This window comes from Lagopus muta, chromosome 12 (assembly GCF_023343835.1).
Source record: "Lagopus muta isolate bLagMut1 chromosome 12, bLagMut1 primary, whole genome shotgun sequence".
In the NCBI taxonomy this organism is placed as follows: Eukaryota; Metazoa; Chordata; class Aves; order Galliformes; family Phasianidae; genus Lagopus; species Lagopus muta.
The window spans coordinates 15774937-15799226 of record NC_064444.1 but is presented as its reverse complement, the minus strand read 5'-3'; the positions used below and the strand labels follow the sequence as shown (position 1 = coordinate 15799226).

Genomic DNA, 24290 nt, shown 5'->3' with positions numbered 1-24290 from the left:
ATGTATAAAATAGAAATCTGCTCTTAAAACTTTTCCCTGATGTGCACATTCATTTCAAGCACTAAATAATGGCTATATAATGTACAAAAGGCAGCCCCCATGGTGATATTCCATGGATTAGTTTTGTCCCCTGTGTACCAAGACTGTGCTTTTCGTTACTGGTCAGAGGTCTGACACCACAACACTAAGAGCTGTCTTTGAGATTTTCCCTTGTAAAATTGGGCATGTGGAACTGGTAGAGCAAGGGTTATTTAGGACCATTTTGAAGCAGTAAGCAAGGATAGTATTGGTGTAATTCCACAAACTGAAAGCAATATGTGCAGAAAAATTCTTCTTCAATTATTGTTCTTTTTTTCTTCTTTCCCTGTAATGGAATTTAAAGTCATATATGTGTGCGGCTTATGTTAAAGATAGATATTCCATATAAGCTGGAGTCTCTGCTTTCAGAATGTGTGACTTTCATTGTAGATGAAAGGAACTGACAGAAATAACAAAATTAAAACTCCAGGAGAGAACAGAGCATGCAACATTCCCTTGGTAACAACAGACATCTACCAACGTGCAGACAAGCTATGAAGGAAGCCTCTTTTATCCTTAGAAGTGTTATAGGGACAACGGTCCCATTATTATTAAGCCCAAAACAGGGAACCATCTATTGCAAGGTCTCCATTAGATTTCACATTAAAAAATAAAAATAAATCTCCCCAGTTTATTTACACTACAAATTCTGGCTTTTAGTGATGTATATAGGTTGCTCCAAAAGTAATGTCTCTTATTTATTACCATGGAAACTGCAACACGTATCAAGAGAGCAGTAACATTATTCTTGATAGTGCAAATTCTCAGCTACAGAGTGCTCCTTCAACACAACCACTGCTGTTAGCTATGCATTTTCACCAGCACTAAACAAGAGCCAGCATGCCACACTTGTAAAAATCTGCACAGCCATCCCAAACTTGGCTGCTGCTCTTGAGCAGCCCTCGTATGTGTTGTGGATTTTTTGGGGCTGCTTTCTGTTTTTAAGGATCTTATCAGCAGTTCTTATTAAACACAGATATAAAATCATTTGGAGTCTTAACACATTGTAAATTCAGCCACTCTGGGGACTGCGTGCCCCCCCCGCCTCCAAAAAGGAGCTGTGCTGCTTCCACACCTGCTGCTGGGGGTCACTGGGCACCTCCTTCCTCTTTGTGCACTGTTGGCTTCTTGCTCAATTTACTTCTTTTGTACTAAATGCTCATGGCAATGTCATGCTCCTTCAGCGTTGCTAGTGGGACAGAATAGGCAGATTTCTGGGTTGCTTTAAAACCTCATCTTTTATGTTACTTGTTCAACAAAGTCAGTGGCTTGATCCCAAGCGTGTAAGACAATCTTTGTTTAAAGAAGAGGAAAGTTATATTTCAGCATTATTTTTTTTTTACAATTGTAGTAATCAAGCTAAATTATCCATAAACCAGAAAAAAAATATCAATTTTACATTTGAAGGAAAGTTTTCTATTAAAAGATAGTTTTGTTTGGTATTTCATGCCTGGGATATAACTGCTGTAGCCACCCAGAAACCAGACTGCGGTTTGTTTTTTCTTTATTATTGCTTGGCAAATTACTGGGGAAAAATATCAGAATTTGAGGTAATTCCAAAAGAAGTTTTCCTGCCCTTACTCAATCATTCTGTCCTAGTGGATTTGTGCATTGTCACTCTGGCTCTGCAGCTCCTTTAACCATGAGAAACCTTTTGAAATGGCCAATGAGCTGCCATTGTAGACCTGGTATGAAGCACCTTCAGTTCAGTTGGGCTGGCAGCGAGGTGACAAGGTGCTCTGAAGGATCAGGGCCTTGGCTGTGCCTGGGGCTTTGTACCAGAAGCCCCCCTGGAGAGGACAGGCTCCCGTCTCCTGGCAGCTCCAGTTTGCTCCCCTTGTGTCAGCAGTTCTATCTCAGCATGAAGGTACTCCTGGTCTGTGATTGCAACCCCTGCACTGTGCAGAAATTGTACATTTGAAGGTATCCATAACACTGTGAAAGTTGGTTTGGGGTTTTGTTTGTTTGTTTGAGTGGCTGCTGAGGCTTTCTTGTTATTCCCAGTACTGCAGTGTTGAAGATGAAGAGGTAGGTATAGCTTCTTTCATAACACAGCTTTCTGACCCTTCGTTAAAAGAAATTAATTTAAACATTCCTACATCAATAATGGGCAACAGGATTCTTGAAAACATGTTCATTTTGCATGCTTTGAGGAAAATTAGGTTCAGAAGTGCTCCTTCAGGTGTAAGCACTGACTAGTTGAACTTTTCCAATTTGTTTTGCTGCAGTTTGCTTTGAAATTGGCATTTGTTGCCAATAACAGGTTAGGGTTCTTTTTTTTCCAGGCATAGTTTCAGTGGCTGCCCTGTATGGTTTATTTCAGGCATTACATTGTATGCATTTCATTTACCGAATAAAAAACCCCACTCCATTGAAATGCAAAAAACAAAAAGCCAAAAGGAGTGTCACTTGTTTTTGCAACATCCATCTGCAACACTGAATGAAATAATGAAATCTGGAATAATTCTTGCTTTGGAGATGAAGACTTCTCAGTTCGTCGTTGGCTCTGCTGCCGTGTTTTCCTTGAGAAAACCTGTTTCAGCTTGGACTGTCATACCAGAAATGGGCAAGAGTGGTGTGAGGCATTTTAAAGCATTTTGAGATCCATGACAAATATTAAACAAGTTAAGAGCAGTAGTTTTAGTTGCCAAATACAGAGCTGTGCTTAACGATAGTCTCTGTGATTCATTTAATGCATTTAGCATTTTTCTTCATGCATCATTTTGATTTATACAGTTGTATCTGTGATTGTGTCGGTATCTGCAGTGTAATTAGAGAACAAAGTTCAGGCAGTGGATTATTAATGAATGACTATAAATATCATTTAATGTGTATTTCTTGCTCGTAAATGGTTGGCTGTTTAAATCACGTGGGTTTTTTCTGCTCATTGGTTAGAATAAAGCCCAAGAGACTGAGCAGTCAGTACCCATACAGCAACATTTATCTAGTGAATGCTCTCACAGATCTGTGCTGTCAGCTGAATGCTTGTGAGCAATGCAGTTCGGGATCCTTCAGAAGACACCTTGCGAGTCTTGAGCTTAAAAATGTCTCATTGATTCTTGTATTATTTGGCTATCTTTGCTGGCACGTCAGATTTATTCTATAGCACTTTATGTCTGAAAGGTGTGAGCATTACTTATTTTATAATATTAAAGAGCAACTGCAATGACTGAGAACTTTGTAATGTGAGAAGGCAATGAACAAAGCATAGGGTGCAGTGCTTTAGAGCAGGATGCGTGGCGACCCACTCTGCTGTTCCTACCCTGGGGATCCATGTGTCAAGTGCAGCAGGTTTCACTCACTGTACGCTTCCCTTCCCTTGGATAAGTGGAAGCGCCAAATCTGTGTTCTCCTGCCTTCCTAGGTTGTTAAAAGGAATGTAGTTTGGCTGCAGGTTCTGTGCCCTGGTCACCTCAAACTCTCAGCTCGTGTATTTTGTTAACCTGGATGCTTAACAGAATGTGTCATGCATTAGGCTTTAAAACTAGGAGAGAGCAATAGCAGCATGCAGGTGCCTTTGGAGATGCTCTGGATGGGCTGCTCATATGCTAAACTCTTGTTTTCAAGGGAAGGGGTTCTTTCTAGTGGTGATTTTAGCCAAAATTTGTTGGTGAGATTTTCAAAACATCGTGGAGTGCTAGCATGAGTCACTATTGGCTGTACAAATCTAATTACCTCTGCTTTCTTTTTTTGGCAGTGCTATTTTGATTTATTTCTGAAAGTCTTAATGAACTGCATTGGGAAAGAGATTACATGATTTATGTAACATTTATTTTCTTTTATTCTTTGTGATCTGCCTTGTTACAAACTATGAATTGTTTAAGTGCTTTTTTTTGCTTTGAACTACCAAGAGAGTGGCAGCATATCTGGTTGGCTTTGTTTGTTTTTCTAAATGAGTCTAAACTGGAACTGATGCTCTGCACCCTGCGTTCCCTATGGGCGTCCTCTCCTTGTGAGGGCGGGAAGGCAGCTTTCTTTTGCCTTTGGCCTCGCTGCTGACAGCTGCAAGAGGGAATCCACAGCAGTGTTCTCTGGTGGCACAGTGACAGTTTCCCTGAGATTGATCTGCAGTCATCAATGTAAAGAGGCATCAATGTAAAGTAATGCCTCCTATTTCATTATGTTGGCCCATGACACCAGAGGCGGATGTTGGTGGTCAGCAGTAGAGGCTGAATCTTTAATGCTCCTTAGGTGGAGTTGTCTCGTCTCTGACTGGAGGTGCAAGAAAACCTTGGTGCCATAATATGTCTTATTCCTGAGGAAAGTATCTTTTTGCTGTTGAAAGTCAGCAATCCTATGGCCAGATGCTAGAGAAAGCAAAATTGTTTTGTTCAAACTTATAGCTAGTGATGTCTGAACTGCCGGAATCGAGGAAGGCATCAAGCAGCGAAGGTGTGCATCCCAACTGCAAAGTGCACTTAGCAAAAGTTGTGTAAAATCCAACTTAATGAGGTAGAGAGCTGGCTGGCACCAGTTGTTCCGTATCACACTTCAGAAGATTATCCCCGGTTTTATATGAGGGAACTGAGGAAATGAGAGGAGTTTTGTCTGAGCAGCCTGAGCGAGCCGCTGGCAAAGCTGGAACCGCAGTGATGCTGGAGCCCCAGGCTGTGCTGCTGGGTGCCTCCTGCATGCAGGCACTGCACAGCCACTCCTGCCTCGGGGTTCTCACACCAGTGCTTTCTAATACCTGTGCAATTACTTGTTCAAGGAAAACAAAATCCTTACCTCAACCAGTTGACCTTTATAAGTGGAACATATTTAGCAAAAGCATAATATATATGAAATTATGTATCTATATGCGTTCTGTTTATACACATTTTTATATAGAAGACTTAGCATTAAACGTCTGACTTCTTTGGCAACTTTTGAATTTCAACTAAATTTCTGGCCTCAAAGATGTTCTCTAGATCCATTTTCACAACAAAAGCAGACATTCTGTCTTCTGCCTGTAAAACTGTGTTTGAGCAAATGTTGACCTTAACTGTAAGGGGAAGAGTGATGGTGTTTGGATTTTCTTTTCCTCCCACTGAAATCAAGGAAAAGAAAATGATTCAAATGTTAATTGAGGAATTTGTTCATGTAAAGGGTCAGTAGCTGGGGTTGGGACTTAAAAGTATTCTTTCTCTCAACAAAAATAAATACAATGTGCAGTTAGCATTAACTGGTACAACTTGGTCCCTCAAATGGTTTAGAAACCATAAAGCATTTTCTCTGTGATTTTTTTGACACTGTAATGTAATATCTGCAGTCTTATGCTTTTCAGCTGACTTTGAAAAATGACACTGTAAACTATTCCTTGTTACTTGCATTTTTGAGGGCTAGATTATACAAAGTGCCAAGCCCTTGTCTCCTACTGAGTCAGTATGAGGTGAGCGTGCTGCAGAGATGTTAAACATGGACAACCAAGCCTTGTGTTTAAAAGAAGAATAATAATGCAGAAGGACTAAGACAGGATGTCAACTATCTTTAGATCTATTATATTATAGAAATAAATGCTTTGCACTTTTGACAGTGCTGGCTGAACAGTGTGAAGTTTCTTTCTATCTCGTTTGCAGGGTATCTGTGTCTTGCTACATTTAGCTGTTTCTATATGAATAAAACATACTGCTAGTTGTTGTGACTTCTAATTCAAACCCATGTTAAAGAATGTTGGCTAGCTGTTTCTAGAGATACCTGAGGAAATATGTGTTGAGTGATGGAGGGGTGCATCAAGGCAGTCTTGCTGAGTGCTGCCATAGGTAGCTCAGCCAAACCCCTCAAGCTTTGGTCCTGTTTCTGCTGTGTGAGTGTTACTGAGCTCACAGTCCTCATACTGTGCATGAGGTGGCCTCCATGCTGTATTCTGCAAAGTGATGATAAAAGCCTGTAGCTCACCTACAGTGCAGCAGAGCTGCAAATGACAAATAAAATGGACACATCAGTAGCCAGACTTGGTCTGATTAGTCAATTATGCTCCCTTGAACCTGTAATGCTACTCTATGTTTTGGTTTTTAGGAGTGTGCTTTCAACTAAAAATCAACTAAAAAACACAAATTTGATCGAGAAATCCAACAATCTTCAACCCACAATCGGTTTTGAATCAAGTAAAGCAGTGCATTTCTGTGTGCATTCAGAATATTCTTTTAATGTCTGACATTCCATGTACTTCTGACCATCTCCAAGCATTTCTAAAGAAGCTCTTAATAAAGAGACTTAGCTCATGTAATGTTACGTGCTGTGCTTCATTGTAAATTGAGTATGGTCCTGAATTTATTTATTTGTTTATTTACAGAGGCATGGAATGTTCTGCAGGTGCTGGAGCTCCGTGATTTCTATCAAAAGGTAAGACTGACTTTGTTCAAAGATACCTGAATGATATTTGTCAGTTCAATATCAATCTGGATTAAAAAAAAGGGGGGGGGGGGAGTGTGGATGGACTGGGTGGGTGGAGTAACAATGATACATAAAAACAAAATTTAATGAAAAGAACTCACGTTGTGGGTGAATTTCATGAATCATGTAAAGGTGTGCATAAAAAATTGAATATGTACACTTTAGATCTCAAATCTGATAAATATTTCATTGGATTAAGAAATGCACTCTTGAAGCTTACCTGTATATAAAACACAAGAATGCATTATGGAGGTAAGTAAGGTACTCTGTCAATTAGCACACTTGTGTATGTCTGTCACTAAGAGAAAAAAAATCTTTGAAATCATTAAGCTTAAGGTGGTTGTACAATTTAGAAATGCGAGCCTTTGACTGAATGGAACTAACTGCTGGGGTCACTAACTGCCTGTATAAAATATACATGATAGAAGAGTAATATAAGCGTGGGATCTGCTAACACACACTTAAAATACAACCTTAATGCTCTAAGTTGTCGTTATAGGTGTGTGCTTAAGGGGGAACTAGGGCTTGATTCTGTCATCACCGAAACCAGAGCTAAGGTTACAACTTAGCAGCGAAAGCAAAGTTAGTCTGATGCTTGCTTCTCTTCATAGGCTGGTAGCCCACCCCCAGATAAGCCCATCTTGCTGCAGGCTTTAGAAAATGCCGTTCATGAAAATGCCTTTCTGGCTCAGCCCCACGCTTAGATGAGACACCGAGATTTTTAGGAGGGGTCTCCCTCTGGAGTTTGTCTCAAACTTGTGAATGTCTGCGTCGTACCACCTGTCTTGGCCTCTGTCAGCGAGTGCTTCTGAAGGCGGCTCTCTCTTTGGCATTAGGCTGTTTTGCTTTGGCTGTTCTGTGAAGGTGCTCCATCTGGTACAGTTTGAGCCATTTAGTTTAGCTCTGCACTCTTCTGAGAACTGTAAATAGGAGACTTGGATGGGAAATACCAGTAACATGCTGAGTGTTTCTGTGGGCTCGATTTGACAAGCCTAAGCACCAATAATCAGTTCTTTTTCTTCAGATTTTACTGGTAGTGCAGATGGGTTTTTGTAATATCCAATGTGTAAGTGTGTGAAAGTGCTAGCAACTCTCAATATAATAGAAGGGAAATGATTCTTCAATAAAACAAAAGAAATTTTCACATCAGAACAAACAAGTGATAAAATGAGTTATCAGGCTCTGATATGAGGGAAAAAAAACATAATTCTTTAGGATTAATGAGAAATTGTTTAGAAAGGGATGTTCCTATTAGCACTTATTTCATCTACCTGCTTACTTGTTTTGTGTGGTTCCATTCTTTTAGGCTTGATCTGTGTTGGGGGGTGGATGGGAAAAGTATTTCCAATGGTGCAATTATTGTAACCAATAAAATGAGCAGTGTGTGATGCTCTCTAAACTAAAGGTACCTGTTTCTAAGCTAATCTTACTGCCATAAGGTGGAGTTTTGAACAGTGGAGACACATATGCATGTGATAAAAGTTCTGCTAGTGTAATTAATATCAGAATTTGGCTGACAGATTCTGTGAAGACTTTGTGGCCATGTTTTGCATGAAAAATGTGCATGTGATGGTTGTGGTTTTCTGCTGATGTGTCAGGGATCAGCACCTACTCAAAGAATCAGGAAAATTATAACTGCATTATGAACACTGAGGTGTAGTGCATGTAGCTTCTTACACATCCTTCATACTCCTAGTGCAAACTTAGCTTGAGTATCTGTTGCCAGTTCATAATGTAGCAGATGTTGCATATTTTCTGTTCTTTTCCTTACTGCTAAACAAGGCCGTTACCTCCCCCAGGTTCCTAATAAAAATGATCCAAAAAAATGTGAATCCAATTCTACTACCCGCACTGTAACATCCAATATTTTTGAGTATTCTCGGGTTTGAGGAGGAAAGAAACAAGCCATAAGTTATGGAGTTAGAAGACAATCTAAACAAAATGACCTTTGGTATCATGCTTGCCATATTCTGATGAATAAATTGAGTTCATGTTTAACATTCAGATAATACTCCAGGCAGAGCCAAACATTGCCACGTTAAATGTTCAGATCAAAAATGTTAAATGCAGACTAAATTAAGTTGGATCTTAGGACAGCAAACTTAAAATGAGTAACATGTGGCAATATTTGATTTAACAAAGAAATGTTTCTTTTTTTCTTTTTCTTTTTTTTTTTTTTTCCTTTCTGTTTTACTGTATGCTTAAAAGTATAAAGATACACATGCCACAATGCAGTGCCAGGAACGTTAACTGCTTTTGATCTCTCCCTTCAGATATTAACGTCTCCCCCCAAACACACCCCTTGTTTGGCGTCTTAAGAGTTTTCATACCAATAAAGATGCAGAGAACAGCAGTCTTTGCTTCTGTTTCTTAAGCTTGTTTTCTTAGTGTTGCGTGATCTGTGCCCTGGGGAGATCAATTTTAATCAGCCCCCAGGCACTGCTTAACGTTTAGGGCCAAATTTTCAAAGAAGGCCTCAGTTGGATTTTGATTAGTGAGCGTATGATCGTTTCTTGCACTGTTGAGCCTCTCAAACACATGTTTGGTTTTGCCTGCCAAAGTACAGTTCTCAATGCTTTGAAGTGAAGATGTGGTCGTCCACGCTACTGACATGTGCGTTCTTTGTTTGCAAGTCGGGTAGTTGCACATCTGTGTGTATCCTGCATTGATTGTGGCTGTACAGCTGCACCTGTGTTTGATTGTGGGTATGAAATGGTAGGTATGGTGCTGGAATTTTATTTTTGGAAAGGCAGCACCATTTTTCCATGAGATTGGTATGATTCTCATTCATTTCTGGTCTGTTGTTTTTTGCAATTTAATCTTCTGGGAAGCATTATACTCTGCAGAAATGTTCATTTTTTTCTGGTATTGCAAGTAAAAAGTAATGGTAGTGCCAGTATTTTAATAAAAGGTTCCATAGCTTCATGGGAGCATCTAATTTGCAGGGAAGTAACACAGATCTAGTCATCCCTGAAAAAGTCCATTAGTCATTCGGGCTTAAGCAGCGTTTAAGGCAGCTGGAGCTTCGTGCACAAGCCCATTTAGATATCTGTGACAACTTCTCACCATTATAATTCCAGTAGGAACGCAGAGTGCAGAAAATGCCTTTTGCAAGCCACAAATGTTGGTGCTGACATAGAGACCTGTGTCCAAAGTAATTATTTGTTTAAGTATTGTGGAGTAACCATATCCAGTACTTTGATGCCATTCCTATGTGCTCTCTGGTGAGGGTGGGGAAACTGCTAAAACATATTTACCAGTTACTATTTCTGCATGTGGTTATATTCTGAATGATCAAAAAATTCTAGTCAAGATCAGGGCTCCGTGTCCCTTATAAAAAAGAAATTGATGTTTGCCTCAGGAATCTCATCTCTGTTTATAAAGCTCTAAAGTGCAGGAGTCAGGACAGTGAGGGCAGACTCTTTTCATTGATGAGCAGTGGTAGAATAAGTGGCAATGGCAGTAATTGGAGCACAGGAATCTTTATACTAATGCAAGGAAGGAATTCTTCACTGTCAGAGTGGAGGAGCACTGGCACAGGCTGCCTGGAGGAGTCGTGGAGTCTCCTTCTCTGGAGATGCTCAAGGCCCACATGGATGCTGCCCTGTGCAACCTACTGCAGGGAGCTGCTTTAGCAGGGGGTTGGGCTGATCTCTAGAGGTCCTTCACAATACCTGCAATTCTGTGATTATTTCAGTTGAATACGTTGGTGCTAGAAAAAGACAGTCAGTGCTGTCCAAGTAAGAACCTCAAGGTTGAAGAAGTGGATTCCCAGCATTATGCTGACTCTGTGAAACTTGTACCATTGTGACCAGCTCAGATGTAGGTGGACTTGTTAATTTTTTTTTTATTTTTATTTTTGATCCCTTGCAAAATCCCTCTGTAGTTCCAGGCAAGTCACTCAGGAAATATATTAGGATGCAGGGCATGGAAACCAAGAATATCTTAGGTGCAGGCTTTTCAAGAGGAGCCTCAAGGCCCTTTTCTTTGTATGCTTTTCCTCTGCTTGCAGCATATGCAGTGGGTTACTGTCCTGCCCTGCGTACCAGGAGAAGCAGTTGGAGCATAGCTTTGGCTTTGCTGCAAGAGGAAACAGGCCTGAGATGATTTAAAAAATGGGCAGGCTGGAAGGGAGCAATCCTCTAGTAAAAGTTCATAACCATGCAATTACAGCATAGTGGCTGGGCAAGCATACCAGCCTCTGAGAAATTCTGTACTTAGTTTTAATGCATTTCAGTCTTACTTGAAGGTTCAGCTTTTGGAATGCGTAACTACAGCATAGAGTTTCACAGAGCGCACAGCCAGAAATGTTACAGAGTTGTCCAAGACTTCCTCTCTATGCTTTCATGTGTATGTATGCAAATCCATGCAGGACATGCACTGCAACTTTCTAAATTAATTTATTTGAAAAACTGTGGTTTAGCATGTAACAGCCTGGAACATGGGTAACATGAGCAAAAGAAATGCACAGTCACGAACAACACAGCTACAAACTGATTCAACTTCTGTTCACTTTTGGCAGCTGAAAATAATATGCAAGGAGTTTTTAGCTTTGGAAAAGGTAGAAATAGCATCTTGTGTCCTAGCAGGGGCTGAAAGTGTCTTTTTAAACTGCAGTCAGCTTTGGAAATTGTCTTGTCGCTTGTAACAGAAAGGAACTTAAAATCAGAGAAAAAGAATTCTAACAAATGTGAGCAGGACAAGGCATTCCTTGTGTCTGCTTTGCTTCTCCACCCTTCAGGTTTGTGCAGCAGAAAGACTCTGCGTTACACTGCATGCTGCATTTCTTTAAACTTTCTGAAACTGTACAGAGATTTTGATTGATCTTTGAGATGCAGAGCAGCCATAGAGATCCTGACAAAGCAGTTTGTTTTATGAACTGGAATGTGAAACAGAAAAAAACCTTCAGAGAACCTTATTGACCTTTTTGGGGAGAATAATACTTTTTTTGGTCACTTCTTAATGCTGCTTATCCTTAGCAGCACCCTGCACTGACTGAGCTGCAGAATCAAAGGGAGCCGCTAATAGGTGCTGGCTTGTGTGGCTTCAGCTGAGCACCACGCTGCTAAAGCTGCCCGGCCCACAGAGGGCAGGATGCATGGGAGTAGCTGTCATTTAGGGTTACTGTTACATTCATGTGTGTAGAAAGAGAGTAAGAAGGCTGAAACATTTCTGTCACGTTTTTGGTACCAAAACGCAGCTCAGCCACAACAAAACTGTACTGTAATGAATAACGCCTACTGTACAACGGAGGGAAGATGTGCTTATTTTAGAGGCCCTGAAGTTATTCTGTTTGGTTGGTGAGATACCCCAAATTCTCAGTAAATTTTTTCTTCATCGTTCGTTCTGACTCTCAAGTTCTAGCTTTGGTACTAAAGAAAGCAGGCAGCCTTCTTTCACTCTGGCAATTGGGATATGTACTGTGGAAAACAGTTCTTCTGATATGGAAGGTAATGAAAAGTCTCCCAACACCAAAACAAAAGTGTGTTACTAGAAACAGTGACAGCTTGTCAGACTGAAAAGTAGGATAACTTTCGGAGATGTGAAAGAACGAATACCATGTGCATTGAAATATGTATGACTTGACTAGAAGGATTTGACTTGGTGCTAGAAAATATAGTAGCTTGGTTTTTTGTTTTGCTGCTTTGATCCTATCAGAAATTTTATGAGAAATTTAAGCAAATGTATGAATCAGCTGATAGATGACCATGGGTTTGATTGCTTTATAGAAAGCCCTTCTCAGTACTTCTGACACTGGAGAACAGTTGGAAGCTTTGATGGAACAGGACAGATCTCGTTAACTATGCATCTTTGCTAGAGGAGTCTCTTGCAGTTATGGGTGTTGTTTTGTTTTGTTTTTGTCCGTTTTGTTTTAAGATAGGGCAGAGGAACTTTAAAGCCTCCATTTACTTGAACCTTGAAGCTCACAAAAGAAGAATTGGCCTTTGTCCAGTTACCTGACTGTGAACAAGGCACGCAGCTCACAAACCCATCCAAGCCTTCTTCCAAAAGTCCTGCTGATAAGAAGAAAAGATATCATCAGATATTACCTCAAACATCTCAGTTGCCCTATGGCAGCTCTTCTGATATAAAATAATTATTACTGTCACCCGCTGCATTGTAAGAGTCCTGGTCTGTGTTGTTTTGCTTCTCAGGGCTTTTGGGATTGAACCATCAATCAACAGACTGTGTCACAGCCTTAGCATGGCAATGAGCCTTGGGCTCTTTCAACCTGTTAACATAAGTCCTGACATCCCAGCATCTCAAACGCACTTTGTTGCCTGCCTCCCTGAAGCATCTTTGCTGTCTTCAGGCAAGGACTGTGGCAATACTGAAAGCAAGGCTTAAGAAGTAAAACAAACAAACATGTAATAGGTAGTATTTGATCACTGTAGGAATAAAGATTAAGCTTTAGAGTTAACCAGCATGGATTCTCTACCTTGACAGCTTGGCACAGTCTCAGGAAAGGAAGTAACACCCAGATATGTCTTCAAAATTGTGATAAGGCGTGTGTTCTCCTCCCATCTGCAGGAGGGCCCCTAAGAGCCCCCAGGGCCAAATCCCCTCTCATATTCCTCATCAGTTTTGCAGCATCTGTGGCTGGCATCCTTCCACACCCCTTCTTCTACTGCGTGGCCGTGCACTGATGATGTTAGATACATAGCCACAGTGTTCAGATAAGCAACCTATTTGACCACTGATTGTTTTGGAAAGGTAAATCCAAATAATAATTGACGTCACTATAAATGCATTGCACTTTCACGTGTCATACTAATAACCTTCTCTGTGTCCTCCTCTTATGAGGAATCAATAAGTTAGTGAGAAAACTCGGTTATTGTGAACTGAAATATCTTTTAATACTGCTTACCTACTTCTTTGTTCTTGAAAGACAGCTTTTTGAGTTGGTGATGGCTTTGATTCAGTTGTTGCTTCTTTCCCAATTTCTGTTGAAAGCAACCATCTCAATGCTGAACCCACTAAAATGAATGGTGGATGAGGGTAGAGAAAATTTCTCAGATGCTTGTTTCAGTAAGGGTGTTTTTCCCTCATTCGCCAAGCCTTGCAGTAGGTGGTGTTCTCACGTCAGCTCTGAGCTCTGCAGCAGGTGACCTGCTAAGCCTGAAGCCATTGTAATAAAGCTGTCAAAATGTGCAGCAAACTTGGACTCTCTACAAGTAGAATTTGAGAGCTGTCATCATACAGAAACCTTTGGTTCTGTAAGTCACATTCTATAATGTACAGTTCAATGAACAACATGTTAATGTTCTGTTTTCTAAATGTTGTTTTGACATTTAAATGTTCAAAACCATCTTGAGTTAATTAAATGTAGAAGCTTCTAAGTGAATGGAGTGTGCTGACAACTCATCGTCTAATTACCCATAATTAGGAGTAAAACAACATTAGCTAATAGAAATAATAAATAATTGTGATAGGAAAGAAAACTCAAATGTTCCATCCAGCAGCATGGCAATTTTTCTTCCGAGTGGAATTCATACATGAAAGCCCTGAATATAGTTCCATTTAATCACACACTGCATGTGCATAGGTATTTTTCTCTGAGTGTTTCAGGTTAATAAGACTTGGTCTGAGAAGAGAAAGTACTAAATGATGGTTTAGGCTGATGAATTCCAGGAGCTAGGGCATATTTGTTGGAACAAAATAATAAAGGCAAAAGAGATCAACCAGGGGTTTGTGGAGGCAAAGATATTTTTGCATTGTCTGTTAATCTTGTCAACGCCATTAAAAAGGGAAAGCAGGAATCAAAGGAACTGCGAAGTCAGTTTGGCTTGATTTTATCAGTGTTCCTTGCCAGTTGTTAGCAGACAGATTTTAAACATGGAGAAATCAAGTTCCTGTTGTTCATTTATCTTCAGATCAATTAAGGAGACAATGTTCTAAGTCATCTTCCCTGTGTTTATCAACACGAGCAGTTTTATTTACTTACAGAAATTTAAATGAAAAACAGCTACTTCTTGATGACCTAGAAAATAACGCTTTGCTCTACTTGAAACCCAGTTTTCTTTTTGGATAGAAAACTGGGCATAGACTTCAAATTTTTTTAGGCTTTCTTCAGATCTGCAGCTCACAGGATTTGTCTAATGAGATATAGGCTCTGCAGGAATGGTTTCCTTACCACAGCCAGCTCTACTTGCTGCTGATTTTTTTTTCTGTACTTAAATTGTTGTAAGAAATGAATTCTTTATCTATTTCTGAGGTGAGGTGACACTAATCCTTCTCAACTGATTATTGCTTTTTATTGTTATTGCTGTATGTGTTATTCTTCATGTATGTGTTACCTGAGAGACATTACCGTGTCTAATATGTGTGCATTTCATTATTAAAAACTGAAAAAAGTATCCTAAAGAATCCTATTTTTGAAGAGATAGCAGTTATGTGTTCCATTATTGCTTTTATTGCATGCTTAATGTGCTGGTATTGACCATAGTCACTTAGAGAATTGGGAAGATAGGCAAACAAAAAGCAACTAATTTAGTTATGGCTAACGGCCCGTTTGGGATTTGGCCTGAAAGATGCTGTGAGACTTGTTCAGGAGGATGTATGGGTAAGGAACACAGGATAATGGGGATGGGAAGATGCATCTGTAGGGGCATATCTGACAGACCTGCTGCACTGAGAAGTAGCCCACAGAGGTCCTGCAGAGTAACTGTATGGTGGAAACTAAGGAAGGAATTTCAGCTTTTCTTAGACTTAAAGCTGGCCTTAACAAAGGAATGAGGTCTAAAGTAGTGCTTTGTCTCCTTAATTATTCTGCCTCTTGGGTTTCTGGATTCAGGGCTTTTTTGTGTGTGTGTTTTTGTTGTCGTTTTAGTTTTTTAGAAAAAATAAAAGGGAAAAAAGAAGATTATGAAGTACATCACTTGAAAGACTTGAAGACAGCCTTTCATAATTATGTTCCTATTTCTGTTACAACTTTTCATTTTCCAAGATCAATTTTTGCTTCGAGGAGTGATCCATAGATACTAACATGAATATTTATATTTAGAGAATGAAGCAGGAGCATTTGTAAATCCTTACCTTCTTAATTAATGCCACTCTTCAAGGTTGTGTTTCCCAGTGATTGATAATAAAAAGGTTTCAGTGTGGCATGGTATCCTTTGCAGCATGAATCATACAAGACCATAAAATTGTTAGCTACATCATTATGGCTGAGCGTATTGTACTAAACGAGCGCGTACCAGAAAATGAAATGAATGTTTGATGTGTTCTCTCAGCTAGATTCAGATGGTGCACCTCTATGAACAAATCGTATCCTTAAATGTGTTTTTTAAAGTTTGCATAATTAATTTGAGTTACTTTTTACTGATGGAACACAATGGATTTAATTCTATACATCTTTATTTTATGTGCTGACTGGTTGAGAGCTCGATGCGGCAGTTGTGTGAATAGAGATGGAACGTGTGCATGCTTTGCTGATTTCAGTGGCATTACTTACACACGTAAGGATCTGTATCAGCATGGATTTGACAAGAAATTTTCTAGACTAGCTATAATTTTAAATAGTTGAAGGTCTGTGTTTATTTTGCTTTTAAAACAAGCCAGCTTTCTACCGGTGTTGGTGTGGTGGAAGATCCAGAAACTTAGAAAAGCTGCAGTAATATCTTACAGGAGTTATTTTCTGATTTTATGCTCAGTGAGCAAACCTTATGGTTGTATGTCTCGCATGATGCTTTATTTTTTAATCCCTGTATTATGGGACTCAGATGCAACATGGGAGATGTAGTCTAGGTGGAAAGATGTATGGCAGAAAGCATACAGGGTACAAGTAATCTGACATAACGTTTTCCATCAAATTTATCAGTGCCAAAGAGCCAAGAGAGTCTTAATGCCTTCAGCAGCACTGTCCTTGGATTCAGAACTGCCCTTTGGAATCTGTACGATACACGTAGAAATAATCTTGCTAAGATAAAGGAAGGCTCAGGTGACCAGCAAGGATCCTTAAGACTGCTACTAGTGGTTGATCAAGTATAAATCACTGCACACAGTTATTACAAATAACTTCAGTAAAGTGTAGCTCTGCTGATCCCAAATTGCTCTTGCATTAGCTGCCAGCTTCTCCTACTGTTTTCTTCACTTCTGTATCATACAGAATCTTTGATGTTATGATAGTGAGAACTGGACTCATCTTTTTGAAGATGAGGTGAAAACGTTTCTCTTTGTGCTAAAATTGATGAAGGCTTGCAGGAGGGTTTTTCTCACCTCTGTGTCATCGGATAGATGTGAATAGGGCAGCAGGTCCAACACTTCTTGGCTTAATCCACTGTGGTGTCTGTTCAGAGAGCCACTCCTTGCATCAAAATTTCCAACATAAGAAACTCAGAGTTCTTGTAGGACTGAGGGATTTGCTCTTCTTTTCTGTGGGAGGTGAAAGGTCTAAAGATACTGGAGTTGAAGTGCAGAGAGAAAGTATGAAGAATCCATCCCAAATCAGGAGTTATACGCTACAAAACCAGTAACCTGCCTTGGAATTAATCCTGTGCCATGAATACCAGGCTAAAAATATTTCTGACACTGCAGTGTCATCTTCTACCATCAGCCACCTTTGTATTCTGAGCAGTAACACGTGCTGATGAACAGGATTCCGTTTTATCTAAGCTGAAAACGAAACCACTTGATTCTGTTTGCACAGTTATGGTATGTTTTGTAAGGGAACAAGTGAAATCCAGGTAAGTCTGAACACATAGAGAAGAGGCAGCCATGTTCAAAGTAAACTCAGAAAGTCAGTTTTCTCTGATTTACTGTGTTTGTCCTGTAGTCAATATGGGTACGTGGTGAATGCTTCTAGAAATACTCGTTCTGACTATCTGGAAACAGGTGTTAAAAAATCCCTCAGATCACTTGCTTGCAACCTTAATTAAGACTCACTATTTGCTTGTGAAAAGTGCTGAGGTTTGCTTCTACTGAGAGTACCATGGGTTTGGATTCCTCCCCTCCCAAACTACCATGATGTAAAAAAAAATTGCCATGACTTAAAATATTCTTGATCTTGACGGGGATAAATAAAGAATTGGAGAACTGCTTTGGAGTCTATTTTTTGTGGTGTAATCCTGTCTGCTACAGCAGAATCCTCTGGGTTTCTGCTATTCACTTTTCCCATTTCTATAAATGGCTTTTAATTGTTTTCATTTGGTAGCCAGCAATTTATAATTAGTACATTCACAAGAACTGTATAATATTAATTCCCTTGTATTTGTCTTGAATTTGCAAGGAGCACATTAGTACAGAAAGGCAGTTTTTCTCTAAAACAGAGAGAATGTAATTGCCAAACTGTTTTCTTTCTTCCCTGACTTTTGTTTTGCCAAATAGAAGCAGAGGCTGCTTGGTGCTGGAGTTTGGTGAGAAAAGGCCATCTGCCGATCGATATTGGCTTTATGAATTGCAGGGCATTATAGGTGCAGCCAGGCACCTGTGATACAGGATGTTGTAAGCAGAGGTAGGAGATTGTTGTCTTCTTTTTTTTTCTCCCTCTTCTGCCTGAACCACGTAATTAATTTCTGACAAGCTTGCTGACTTTTTTGTCAAATTAAGACAAAGAAACTCCCAAGGGAGCAGTCTGTTAGAGCAATTGTCAGGAAAAACCCCAAACTTTGGATGCACGAGGTCACCTAAAGAGAGATTTATGCCTTCAAGAGCTTGTCTATTTTTCCAGCTGTATTTGTGTGATAAAATATTTCACATCTGCCCTCATGCTTTGTTTTGTTTGACCCTAGGCAACTGCAGACAAGGTAGCGGTAGTGCTGAAAAAAAAAATCCAAATGTTCATTATTCATAATTTGAGGAAAGCTTTTCAGAGTGAGGAATTCCCCTCGCAGGATCCCAAGCAGGGGGAGAGCAGCAGGTGGTGCAGGGCTGTGCTCGTGGCACCGGAGCTGATGGAGCTGCTGGGTACCAACCCTATGGTCCTCCCTGCTGGGAGATGGGAAGCTTTTCTGTTTGGGGGGAGAAAAGAGCGTAGAAAGGGAATATTGAGCAGGAGTAAAACAAACAAAAAACCCACAACTTCAGGTTTTCATCGAGGTTTTTGGAGTGGTGAAGAGGCAGTTCTGGTCCTGTTTGGGTTTGGATTCCTCCTGGCTGGATGAGAGGAAAGCTGGAGATCTGTCGAGAACAAGTTAGAAGAGATGTGGGACTGGTTCCCCTGCCCCCAACTCTGGCAGGAAGGAGACAGAAGATGTTTTACCAGAGAAAATGCAGAGCTCTGAGAAAATAAAGATTTTCCTTTGCAAATTCTCAGATGCTCCAGCTTCACGCTGATATTTTACTCTGTAGCTACCAATGAGCGCATTTGTCTTAAGTCCTTTTATCAGAGAAGAGAAGAAAAAGCAGCTCCCTTGGAAAGGCTGAGCAGGCTCTCCTCAACAGGCTCTCTTATGGAGTCCAGCCCAGTGCAGCGATCATCTTTGTCTCAATAAGTTTGGTGGAAATATCAAAAGTCAGTATTTATTTTTTAAATGAAACATGCATGCTTCTATCCTAATTGTAGCCTTGAAGTAATAACACCCAATGTGGGCTTAGCACTTGGCAAATGTCCAGGCACTTCCTTTTGCTGCCTGCATTTCTCAAATATTTCTGACTCTACTTTACACGTGTTTCACGCTTACAATAAGCAAGGTTTCCTTGTGGCAGTCGTGCAGAGGTGCCTTTCTCAAAGTGACTTACCTTTTGCTGGGGATGTTCTCTGTGAGGCAAATTCAATTAGGAGGAAGGATCCTAGCTGACTGAAGACAGGACTGTGAACTTGAAAATTAAGGAATGTATTGCCTCGCTAATACATGGGCAGAATTCCCATTGGAAGCAAAGGAAGCTGTGTGCACAAAGAAGGAAAACAGGTGCAAAACCTGGCTACAGTGATGTTGTTTTCAATGTATTTACACAGAGTCAATAATATTCTATAGACAGCTGTGCAAATCCTCAGTTACGTTTAGTAGTGTGCAGTTTTATGTATATGAAACGATAATTTTTTCCTTCTGTTTGTTCAGTATGTGTTTTTCTCACACTAAAGAATGCTCACATTGCTGCTGTCAACCTTGCACTCTGGAGCACTGCCAGGCTGGGCAGAGATGCTCCTGCTGTGACCGCTGGGTGGATGCTGGTGGGTCGCTGCTCTGCTCACACTGCCCTCTGGGGCCCGAGGAACTGCCTGTGCCGCTCCTGGACGAGGAGGCAGACTGCTGTGTAGCACAGCAACAGGCTTAGCTCTGTTAATTCCTGCTTAATTTGCGGCCTCGTTATATTTGGTGAAGCTCCTTGGAGTGAAGTGAATGTGACAATTAAAATTTATTTTTTCTTTTTACTGTGAAGGCAGGGAGAGAGGAGTGGAGGTAAATGACAGTTCCTTATGTCCTGACTCCGGTGAAGACTCAACACAGGAGGACAGAAAGATATTCCCCTTTAAGATAACTCCTCTAATTTAAGTGTTCAGATTTTTTCTCAGTAGTAATATAAAGGCAGAGAGAAAGTTTCCAACATTTTTTTTTTCCTTCCCTCTGGGCAATGAGGAGTTCTAATTACACTAAAACCCCCTAGAATTGACTTTATAATAGCTTCCCTCTGCCGCATGGCTGCTGTGTATGGTAGGCTGAACCATCTCACATCATTACAGTGGGAATAGGCTGTTTTTCACAGGAACATCCGCGGTTTCCCAGCTTTTACCAGCATGGAAGTGAGAATGACTGTATTTTGTTTGAGTCAATTTCTCTGCTGCTCTTTTCTGTGTTGCCAGCAGAGTGAATACTATTACAGCACTTTCTTAACAGGAACGCTGTGCCAAAGGTTTTAAAATGTTTTATTTTAATGTCACAGATGATTAAATGCTTAGTGTGACTGACAAGCTTTAGTAAATTTGTACAAATTAGATATACTAGCTCTTAGTAAAATAGATTTTCTAAACCTGTTTTGTGTGAGAGGAGAACAAGTAGCTAATGATAGTAAAATACATTAAGATGCTGGCAAATGAAAGAAAGCCACTTGCAGCTTAACAGTAGCAATGTGACAGCACTCCCTGTGAGCTTAAGGTCGCAGCCCACCAGCACAGCACAGACACCCAGGTATTGGGCTGAAGTAGCACTGCTGTTGTTGAACAAGCTGAGCAAATGCTTCCTGAGGATGCCTTCCTTTGTGCTAGTGGGAGCAGATGCCTTGTCCCTTCTGAGGCTGCTGGCAATGCTTCACACACCAGCTGCCTGTAATCCCAGTGCCCAGACTGGTATAAATGCTGCAGTGAATAATCTCTGTTGGTGCTCTTCACTCAGGTGAACTTAGATCTGCTGCTGAAGATGAGTGAAGGAGAGGTTCAGTTTGAGGCCCACATAAAGTTTTTTGGTACAGCTGGAGAAAGGATGTTGGACATCCTTGAAGTAATGCCAAAAGCTGTGCTCGTGTTTAGATACCTTGGTAGTAGATGACATACGATTGATAAGGCTTGCATGCCTATGTTCTGCTTGGTAACACGTGAAGCATGAACAGCTTCAGGTTTTCTGAGCTCCTAACTGGCCATTTTTGTAAGGAATGACAGAAATTCACCAACTTTCAAGAGAACTGAAGCCAGCTTGTGGCCTATAGCTGCAACTCTGTGATTTTCTCCAGGAAAAGAGGTGGTCTAGAGGATTTGCTGCCATGGTTCTGAGGTGGTTTGGTGTCATCATAATTGCACATGTGTGTGAAGTAGTATTTAAGATCCTCATGATATGAGTCCTGCAGAGCCATGGAGAAGCTAGAGGAAGCAATTGTCTGTGTTGGCAGCAAATGGCAGCTCAGCTCTGCAGAGCAGTGGCTCCATCCCTGGTGCCCATCACTCCCAGACAAAGTAGCCCTGGGAACATGGCACCTGGGGCTCAGATCCCACCAGGCAGCGCAGGCAGCAGACCCTGTGTCCCATTGTGTGCCAGATGTTGCTGCTTGCCCCAGGAGGGAATGTGGCAGCAGCTTACCAACCTCTGCATCCCTAACAACATGATGTGGCTGTTACATTTGGCAGAAAGCTGAATCTCACTGTTGGGTACCACGTAACCTGACTAGATTTGCATTCAGGGAAGATGGGCTGAGGAGATGTCTCTATTGAACAGATGTGTGTGTGTATATATATATATATTTATTTATTTATTTTTCTAATATATATATTTTTTTTTCCAAGAAAGATATCAAATGAGTCATGTCTATTCTGTATTCTGTACCTCTTTCCCATTCTGGGTGTGTAAGAGGTGAAACAGAAGCTCCTTGCAGAGGAAGTCTTTTATTAGGTGTTTGTGCTGCATCAAGTCTTAACAGTGTTCTTATCTGCAGCCACAACTGCAGTACCAATAACGTGTGTTAGATAAGTTTCAGGCCTGAACATTAATAATGGCAGTGTTACCATTTTATGTTTGTACGTCATTATAATGTCAGTCAATTATATTTGCTATATTTGTTTAATGATAAGCATTTTCCTTCAAAATAACATGTTTTAAAGAAACATCTCAGAGTTAGCAGGTCTCTGAATCTCCCTTCGGGATGAAAGGAATGAAGCACACTTTATCATTAAATTATGATCTAATAATAAGAATAAAGGAATCTTAAGAAAAAAGCGTTATTAACAACACTGTCTTTTTTGATCTATGGAAAGATAAGTGTCCTCTAGTGGAGATAGTACCCTACTCCTCTTCTCTTATAAACCTTTGTTCTCTTCTGATGCATATTAAGCACCAGATGAAAAATTCTGTTTGTCTGTGGTCTAACAATGAAATACCTTGTAGGAAATGAAAAGGTCAAGCTTTCCCTGTCAGTGATTTATTATAAACAGTGCCTCCTTCTTTTATTTCCTGATACTTTGCATTTGGATTAGCGATGATACATCACCAGCTGCTAGATAAAATATGAAGTTGGGAAACTATGGTCAAACATTTCTGCTGAGGAATGACCCTGTAATCAGCTCCCAGCACACACAGGTCTCACTTGATTTATCAACCCAAACCTGGGATTCTAGAGAGGGATGAATTAGTTTAAAGATATCTAAGGGATAATAGCTAAAGCCAAAAGCGCTGTAGGAAAACCGTTTGTCACTGGGCTGCCCTGCCCTCCTTAATTGCAGAAAAATTGAGAGCGGATACGTTAGGCACCTGATATAAATCATTGGTCAAGCAACCAGCGATGTATCAAGGGGGGGAGTTGCAGGCCTTTTTCTTCTGATCTCCGCAGGCAGGATGCTTGCTGCTTTGACACCAAGAGGCTGTTGGACCTGTGTCATTTAATGCACATCTGTTCCCATGCTGACTTCCTTCACCTTGGCCTTCTGTGTGACTTCATGCATTGTGTTGTTTCTTCTAGTTTCTGGTGTTGGGATATTTTAGTTGTTGCTTTCTGTAGATTTGCATTTGGAGACCACTTGTCCTGTCCTTTTTTAGCTGTAGGTGTAATAAGAAAGGAATGTGCAATTGCCCAGCATGTGTTGTAAATACTCCCTTATTGCAGTGCATATTTGAAAGTTCAGTATAATGGAATCATAGAATGGCCTGGGTTGCAAAGGACCACAATGCTCATCCAGTTCCAACCCCCTGCTGTGTGCAGGTCACCAACCAGCAGCCCAGGCTGCCCAGAGCCACATCCAGCCTGGCCTTGAATGCCTGCAGGGATGGGGCATCCACAGCCTCCTTGGGCAACCTGTTCCAGTGCCTCACCACCCTCTGGGTGAAAAACTTCCTCCTAAGTAGTCCTTGTGGGAACAGCATTACCAAATGAAAGAAAGATCTGTATTCCACGTTCATATTCTTCTCATTCTCCATTTGTCATTTAACTATACTTACCTCCCACTCCAAATTAATGCACATGCCTAAATTTACCAGCTTTACACACAGTTTAGGTAGTGTTTAATGATACATGATTTCCAAAGTTATGTCTGTAGTCAAAGGAACCAAGCATGTATATGTACAGCTCTTCACAGGACTGAGGAACATTCTTCTATGAGCAGATCCTGTCTTTCCAATGCACAATGGGCTACAACTAGAAATTCATTCAGTCCCTGTAATCTGTGCCTTTGAAAAAGCTGAGAGAAAAGCACATTTCTTTCCCTCCTTTGATCTAATGATAGTTGTGAGACTTTTTGGAGCTATGGTTCAAATTATTTTTCTTCCACATGACTGTGCCTGTACCTCCTTTCTCCTGTGTAACACATCTTTCCTGAAATAAATATTGCAGCAGTGAGAATCCAATTGATTGCTTCTCTGTTCAGTTATCTGCTACTTGGATAACGTGACAGTGAGCAAGGTGCAAAGTCTGTTGTAATCCAGTAGTAGGATCAGTGTACTGCAAATTCCTTCAGAGGAGCAGCTAGGAGTCCCACCCCCTTCTCCCCAACCTGTTTTGCTCTTAGCATATGTTTTATGAGCCATTGGCTAGAAACTGCAGAAATACTAAAGCAGTCAGGCACTTGATTTTTGCCCTCTTTTAATGAGACCGAGTCACTTAACTCCCTTATATTGTTGTTTTTCTGCTTTTATATTTCATCATTCTAGTGAAAGATTGGATGTGCTTAAGGACATTGCTGATTATGGATCAAAATGTCTTTAGAATTGGGCTTTAGTGAATAAAACATTAAAAAATATTACTTGCTCAATGTAAGTGCCATTTTTCAAGGCTAAGTTATGTTAACAGAATTTATTATTAAATTTTGTTGTAATTCTTTTAAGCTAATGCATGAAAATGACCTCAAAATCAGATCAAATCTAGTTAAGAAAGTGATTATCTAAGTCCCTAAATGTCTTTCATCTAGAAGCTCTATAAGAAAGAACAGGACTTTATCCAGACTGGAGAATGTTAGCATCGTAATTTTAACCCCAAAGAGAATC

The 24290-nt window shown here is 40.4% G+C and overlaps 1 long non-coding RNA gene across 1 annotated transcript in view; it reads left to right on the top strand.

Annotated features, from left to right (window-relative positions):
* Positions 1-24290, top strand: part of LOC125699405 (uncharacterized) — a 315820-nt gene that overhangs the window by 97698 nt on the left and 193832 nt on the right. Inside the window, exon 4 of the long non-coding RNA XR_007379534.1 lies at positions 6353-6402. This is a non-coding gene — a long non-coding RNA (uncharacterized LOC125699405). The remainder of the gene's footprint in view (positions 1-6352; positions 6403-24290) is intronic.